This window comes from Octodon degus, unplaced genomic scaffold (assembly GCF_000260255.1).
Source record: "Octodon degus isolate 3935 unplaced genomic scaffold, OctDeg1.0 scaffold00081, whole genome shotgun sequence".
NCBI lineage: Eukaryota > Metazoa > Chordata > Mammalia > Rodentia > Octodontidae > Octodon > Octodon degus.
Genome location: NW_004524657.1, coordinates 6,415,378 through 6,422,674, shown reverse-complemented (window position 1 = coordinate 6,422,674; position 7,297 = coordinate 6,415,378). Strand labels below are relative to the sequence as shown.

Sequence of the window (7,297 nt, the reverse complement as noted above, 5' to 3'; positions counted from 1 at the left end):
TATGATGATTGTTCCTTAGGTATTTACATTATTTAGCTGGAGAAAAATAAGGCATATCTCTATCAAAATATCCTTCTTATATGTATTAGGAATCTACAGTTTTGAAAGGAAAAATATGTGATTCAAAAAGGAATTCTAGATTATTCAAAAACTAATTTTAATAGTTATATCTGTACTTTTAGAGATAATAAAAAGATTATTTATGTTTTGGTTTTTGTCTAATTGTATATCTAGTATGATATTCATATTTGAATTTTTGAATTATTTTTTACATTTGTCAAATAAACTTCTTCATAAAACTTAAAAACCACATAAAATATTTAAGTATGAGCCCAGTTCATTTTCACAAAGAAAAAAATACATTCAAAAATTTCTTTACTTTCTTCTTAATCAAAATTCTGTAAAATAACTCTTACTAGTTCCTTTCATTTGAAAACTGTCATATTTAAGCTTCAGAATTGATGACCACACCAAATACATTTATGTTTACTTTCACATGCTGAATCACTGATGTTAACTATGGAATAAAGTAGTTTATTGAGTAACTTTTACATTTTATTACTTCTATACCTTAGTTTAAAAACAAAGAGCTCAATTTTTAAAAAATCCAATAAAATATATTTTTGATATTTCTACTGTAGCTTCATAAGAAGTTCCTTTCTTTTGCCCTGTAATAACTACCATCTTCGGGGAGCCTGGCTCTAGCTCAGTCCTTTAAGTGGCTGCTTCCGCAAAGCTGTCAGCCTCAGGTTGCTGGAGTTCGAAACTCACAACTCTCCAGCTGGCCAAAAGGGCCCTGAAGGCATTCGAGGAACCAAAAAAAAAAAAAACCTTATTCCAATAACTACCATCTTCATTTTTATGATTTAGTTTAAAGCTATTATTGTAATTTTTTATTGAGTGAACCTATCAATGCCCTTGGTGGCAAGATTTTGTTACACCAAATCCAGAGGCTAAACCTATTGTTACAATGGCTACAGTTTTTCTGGATTGCGTGTCTTGACATCATGAATAGAACTTGTGACATGTGTCTTTCATTACCTTCTGTAAAATCTTTGATCAGTTTGACTCCCATAACCTGCCATTTAAACAAGCATGTATTTTTTATTTAATGATTTTTCACTATGAATGTTTTATTTGGAGAATATCTGGCTTTTAGGAAATCTAGCCAAAATAATTAGTGGCATCTATACTAAAAACATACTACTACCTTAGTAAAATCATTAATATACAGTGTTGTCATTTGTCTGAGAACTCTGAAGGGATTCATTCTAGACCAAGGGTCCCTCACTTGGTCCTGGCTGCACAGCAGGAAGGGAGCAAGTGAAGCTTCATTTCTGCTACAGTTGTTCCCCATTGCTTGTTTTACTTCTGAGCTCTGGCTCCTGCAGCTTAGGGGCAGCACTAGATTCTCATAGAGTGTGAACCCTATCATGAACTTTACCTTAGAGGGATCTAGGCTATGGAAGCCTCTGAATCATTTAGAGAACCCTCAGCCCCAAACCCATGAAAGCTTTTCCTGTGCCAAAAAAGTTGGGGGTAGCTGTTGTAGACAAGTTATGGCCACATGGCACTGACTATCTGAAGAGATGTTGTGCTTGCCTTTTTGTTCAGGTGCCCCCTAGCAACAACACAAAAATCTGAGAAAAATGTTGATAATTTATTTTTCAATTATAAAATTAAACAAGCTATAAAAGCCACTGTAGTAGTATGTGGTAGGAAATTTTGAGTCATGTGTCTAAAAGTCACACTTAAGACCAGGCAACAGTAATAAGCATAGGATAGCTGTGGGTACTATGAGATAATGTCTACTTGTCAGAAATGGATGGTATGTTGTAGGTTTTTTTCCATCAAAGTTCAAAAGTTAATGATGTGCTTTATGTTTTTATTGCCCCTATTGAGACATCAATTAAGGAATAAAAGAGATTCTAATATTCTGTTAGTTTTCACTGCGGATATACATGAATAAAACTATATTTTATATCATGTTTTATTTTATGCATCTTAAATTGTCTTCAGGAAATTTTAGTACATATTGCTTCAGTCATCTGGAAGGAACCAGTTTTTCATTGCAGCTCATAACTTAAAACTATAAAGTATCAGCTGGAAAAAAATTGGCCCAATTAAGAGAAATATGATAATTGCACTAAAACACATGTAGACATGTCTGGGAGATGATAAGATTATTTTAATTTTCCCATTTGTACTAAAATTATTTATCTTACAAATCTCCAGATCTTTTATTACTTAAAATCCTTTGCTGAATCATGAAAAGAAGCTTAAGTTAGCAATTTTCCTCTGCAAAATCTTGCAGCTAGCATCTGGTGAACATTTGGATACCTAGTCAGGTTCAATGGAAATGATTATTTGAAAACTCTATTTTAACATGCCTGAGCTTAAAAATCAGCTAGGATCATACTCAGCACATATATATTACTCTAAGAGATTAAAAAAAACTTAGTATTAGTAATAGTGATCTCAAATCTTTTGCAGTAATGCAATTAAGTGGGAGGCAGGATAATAGAATGTGCAGGCAGGCTGGCCGTGTGCTTGCCACATGCCCACGTGCTCCTGGACAGTGACTGGCTACCTCACCTGTGGACCACCCCATAGCTAGGCCCTTGCCTTCTACTGCTACTGCTACTTACATTTAAACTTGGCTGCCCTTCAGAACTGAGGACCAGTGTCCTTGCTTGTGCCTTTCTGTGGTACCCCTTGGGTTGATTTCTGCCTCTTCACTGGATATTGCTTTACTTCCAGGACAGCTTCTAGATAAAAGGAGATATTTTTTACTCAATTGGAAATATAGTCAAAAGCAGAATGATTATTAAAATGCATTTTTCTGGATCATAGCAAAAATTATATAATAGAAATACATAAATGCATACTTCAAAAATGCTATTATTTACCAAAATTCAATTGCACATTAAAGATATAATGGAGGCCTTGTATGTAAATTAGGAGCTAAAAATTTTGTCTCAATATAGTCAAGCATGCACTTGCTTATTTTTGCACACACATTGCTATGATTAGGGTCTGGATTGTCTTGTGCTGGTCCACGTGTTAAAGCTTTGTCACTAACTTGTGGTGGCACTGTCAGGAGGTGGTGGAATCTTGTGAATTATACTTAGTGGAAAAAGATTAATTTGCTCTGGGCAAGTATTTCAAGGAGTTACTGAGACCCTGGCCAATGTCTCTCTTATTACTTTCTGGTTGCCATCAGATGAATAGGTTTTCTTAACCACTGGCTCTCCCCATGGTGTACTGTATCACTCCAGGCCCAAAACAGCAGGGCCAAATGACCACAGGTTGAAAACTCTAAAATGATTAGCCAAATAAACCATTTTCTCTTTTTATATTGATTCTGAGGGTATTTGTTACGGTAATGGAAATCTGATTAACACATAACACATACATAAGTTTTGTTCAAATAGAAAATGTGGTATATAGTTTTATTATTTTTCATGGTTATGTACCGGAATTTTCATTCATTTAATTTTTGTCAATATATAGTTGGGATGGGACAGGTGTAGTGGTGCATGCCTATAATTCCAGCACTTGGGAAGCTGAAGCAGGAGGATCCTTGGAAGTTTGAGACCAACCTGGGATACCAAAGTGAGCTCAAGGCCAGCCTGAGCTGCAGAGTGAGATCTTGTATCAAAAAGACATATATATATATATAATTATGAATATATAATTATATATATATAATTTTGAAACAATTTTTGCATTTTCTATGGAGGAAGCACATTTGAGAAAGGAATATTGTGGGAAGAAAACAGATTTAAGAGAAGTGTGCTTTTGGATATGTTTTCCAACTAATTTGTATATAATATTTGAGTTAAGTAATTATTCTTAGTTATTTGTCAAATTTGTTTTGATATAGCTAAAGTTTGACAACATTTTCAGATTTTGTTTGAACCTTTGATACAATTTGACTAATGAAATTTTTTTTTTATACCTCACACATTTTCTATCATCTAGCTGTTTCATAAACTAAGTAGGATTTCTCCTCACACTGAATTTCAGAAACTTTGCTCTTTGCAGTAATAATGTCTATTTTGTTTTGGTCTGTTAAGTTTTTAACGGGAATAATGCTAGCAAATTAAATAAAGAGATTTGAAAGCCCAGATTTGTTAATTAGGAAATGCATGCAAGATTGAAGATTTGATTTAGATGATTTGCAGTGTGATACAAGCAGTACATTTTAGAACAGTGCTGTCTAATAAAACAGCCTGTTATAATGCATTAGTCACTATTTTAATTATTCAGTATGGTAGCCACTTGTGTCATGTGGCTATTTAACCTTTGAAATATGACAAGTGTGATTAAATGCTGAATTTTTCACTTTCGTTAATTTCAATTAATTCAAGTAAAGGACCAGAGGATAGAAGCTTTCACCTTGGAGAACATGGTTCTAGAGTTTCTCTGTGCTTGGTACTCAACATGAAATTTATGTCTTCTATCTACTGAATGTCTATAAGATGGTAGTGTCTCCAAAGCTCAAGGGTTAGGCTCTGACATGTGGCCTCCATTTGGAGCCTGTACCGTCTGTATTTGGGCCAAAGGGTGGATATAGTACATTCTGAACTTTGGCTCAACTTGTGGCTATTCAAGTACAAGTTCAGGTTAGCCATAGGTGATCTGAGAATCTTCCATCTCTGGAAAACCATGGGGTCTCAGATTCTGTCTAACAATAAAGTTTAGTGACAGCAAACGGCCTCAAGAGCTTGACTTTTCTAAAGCTAAAGAGCTTGTGTGGCTTGACTCATTCCAGAAGACTGGCAGATAACAGATGTGTGTGAAAGAGTTTCTCCACAGTTACAGGTGCCTCCAAGAAAAATAAATTTTGTAGATTTTTTAAAAAACTTCATAGATTCTGATCAGATAGCAGGAAAGGGCTAATAAATAGTTTTCTGCTTTTATATCCTTTAATAAAAACTTACTGAGCAAGGCACAATGCTTAGTGCTGGGGGGGAGAATGTTGAAATAAACTGGATACAATCCTTGCTCTTATGATGATGCATTTTACAATTTTTTCCAGTGTTCTCTTCCAAAATTTATTTTTTTCTTTTTAGGTATGATGAAAAGATACTTAGGATAAATAGAATTCTGAGGATCATTACCATGTGTATGTGATACATCTAATTTAATTTACTTTTCTCTAAACAACAATTACAGATCCATTTTTAGGTAGAGGTTTTTGAAATTCAATATTGGAGGCACAGAAAATAGCCAGAGGCCTCAGTTGCCATTTTTAGATTATGAGATTAGCAACATAATTTAACATTTATTGTGTGTTTACCATGTATGCTTAAAAGGGGTTCCTTCCTCCAGGTGAACCTGAAGAATATCTTCTAAAATAATTATTAATTGAAATATATTTAATGACTGTTAATGTAATGTTATCTTTTTATTTTTAAAATTTTTTTTGGTGAAACTGGGGATCGAACTCAGGCCCTTGCGCTTGCCAGGTAAGCGCTTATTCTACTGAGTTATCTCCCTAGCCCCAGTGTAATGTTATTTTTTACCTTACCACTCATGACAGTATAAGAAAGAGTGCTACAATCACTGCATAGAAACTAGGGGATGGCCAAATAGCTCAGGGAATTAAAGTGATAGCAAGCAGGTGCAGGGGGTGGGGGTTCAATTCCCCCTGGGGCGCACTGAGATGGTAATTGAGACTGGGTGTGGTGGTGTGCACCTGTAATCCCAGCTCTTGGGAGGCTGTAAACAGGCAGATCACTATGAGTCTGATCTAGTGGTGAGACCCTGAACACTATTAGTGAAGTGTAGACCCTTCCCTAAAATACAAAAAAAAAAAAAAAAAAAAAGAAAGAAAGAAAGAAAGAAAGAAAGAAAAAAAGAAAAAGAAAATGAATCAAATTATTCACTGTTCAATCATCACTTCAAGGCATGAAGGGCAGTGTTGGCTACCCAGATATCTGTAACTAAGAGTATTTCAGTTTATTTTGAAAGAATGATCCAGAAATGTGGGGAAGTGCTAGGTAAGAACTATTTAGTCCCTCTTTTTATTCTTTACATAGCAACTGTATAATTAAATGTGTGGTCCCCGGCACATTTAGAGAAGTTTTACATGTGTCACTGATGGGAATTTAAGAATGAAAAGAACTAAGAATTGATTGAACATAACCACAACACCTGATACTTAAATATCTGAAGATCAAAAAATGATTTCTCCAAATACATTAATTAATAATGTCCTAGATTTCTGTAGACAGACAGCACAGTGACAAAGGCACAATACAAAGGCACACTATAAGCCAATACAAAACTGGGTTATAAAGGATTGTGAAGATTCTCCCTTGTTTACTGGAATGCTGTTTTATCCTCGAGCATGTAAGAAAGAAGTCTGACTCCATTAAAGAAGGTCTTTAAGTCCCAGTTCATATCCGCTAGCATATCAGAAGAAACTTCCCAGATCTTCCTACCTGAATGGCTGACTTATGAAATTATAGCATAACAATGTTAATTGTTTTAAACTGCTGAGTTGATTTAGTTTGTCATTCAGTACATATAACTAGAGAATAGCCTCTGTGTGTGTGTGTGTGTGTGTGTGTGTGTGTATGTGTGATATTTTTTACAATAAAGAAATTTTTAAAATTGTAAATTAGATGTGGTGGCACATGCTTGCAATTCTAGAACTGGGAGTGCGGGGGTTAAGGCAAGAGGAGGCAAGAACAAGACTAGCCTTGTACTTGTGACTTGACGTCACTTAGTGTTTCAATGAGACCTGTTTCAAAATATAAAAAATAAAAAAAGAACTGGGTATATGGTTTGGTGCTAAGTCCTTGACTTTAATCAACAGTTGTGAGAAGAAAAAGTGCAAGACAAATAAAGACACTTCACGAAGTTGCTGGCAAAAGTTGACCGTCTTAACACACTCCTTATACAAGGTCTTTCAAATTGCCAGAAAGAAATACTGACATTATACAATTAGTTAAATTGGGAAATTAAATGAAAAGATAATTCAAAAAATTAATAAAATGAATAAACATGTAAGAAATCATTTAATTTCATTAGAATTAAGGAAATATGAATTAATGATAAAATCAATGAGTTTAAAATTTTAAATATCAAATTGGAAAAGATGAAAATTATTTGATGTTGAGAGAGTATAAATGGCACAAGCTTTCTGGAAAATAACCTGAGATTATACATCCAAAACCTTAGAAGTACGTATAATGTGTGATGATTCTAGAAATCTAAGAATACAAGAAATATTTTGGTTCAGATGTTATTAATTCAAGGATTTCTTTTCTCATTTCCAATCTGA

At 34.2% G+C, this 7,297-nt stretch overlaps 1 protein-coding gene across 7 annotated transcripts in view; it reads right to left on the bottom strand.

Annotated features, from left to right (window-relative positions):
• Col8a1 (collagen type VIII alpha 1 chain) overlaps positions 1-7,297 on the bottom strand; it is a 160,627-nt gene that overhangs the window by 59,071 nt on the left and 94,259 nt on the right. For 3 of the 7 annotated variants that reach the window (XM_023721311.1, XM_023721309.1, XM_023721308.1), the window contains exon 2: positions 2,649-2,768. The exons of 2 other annotated variants lie outside the window; for them this stretch is intronic. The gene's annotated coding sequence lies outside the window, so the exon portion shown is untranslated. The remainder of the gene's footprint in view (positions 1-2,648; positions 2,769-7,297) is intronic. 2 more of the 7 variants (XM_023721313.1, XM_023721312.1) reach the window with 1 other exon arrangement.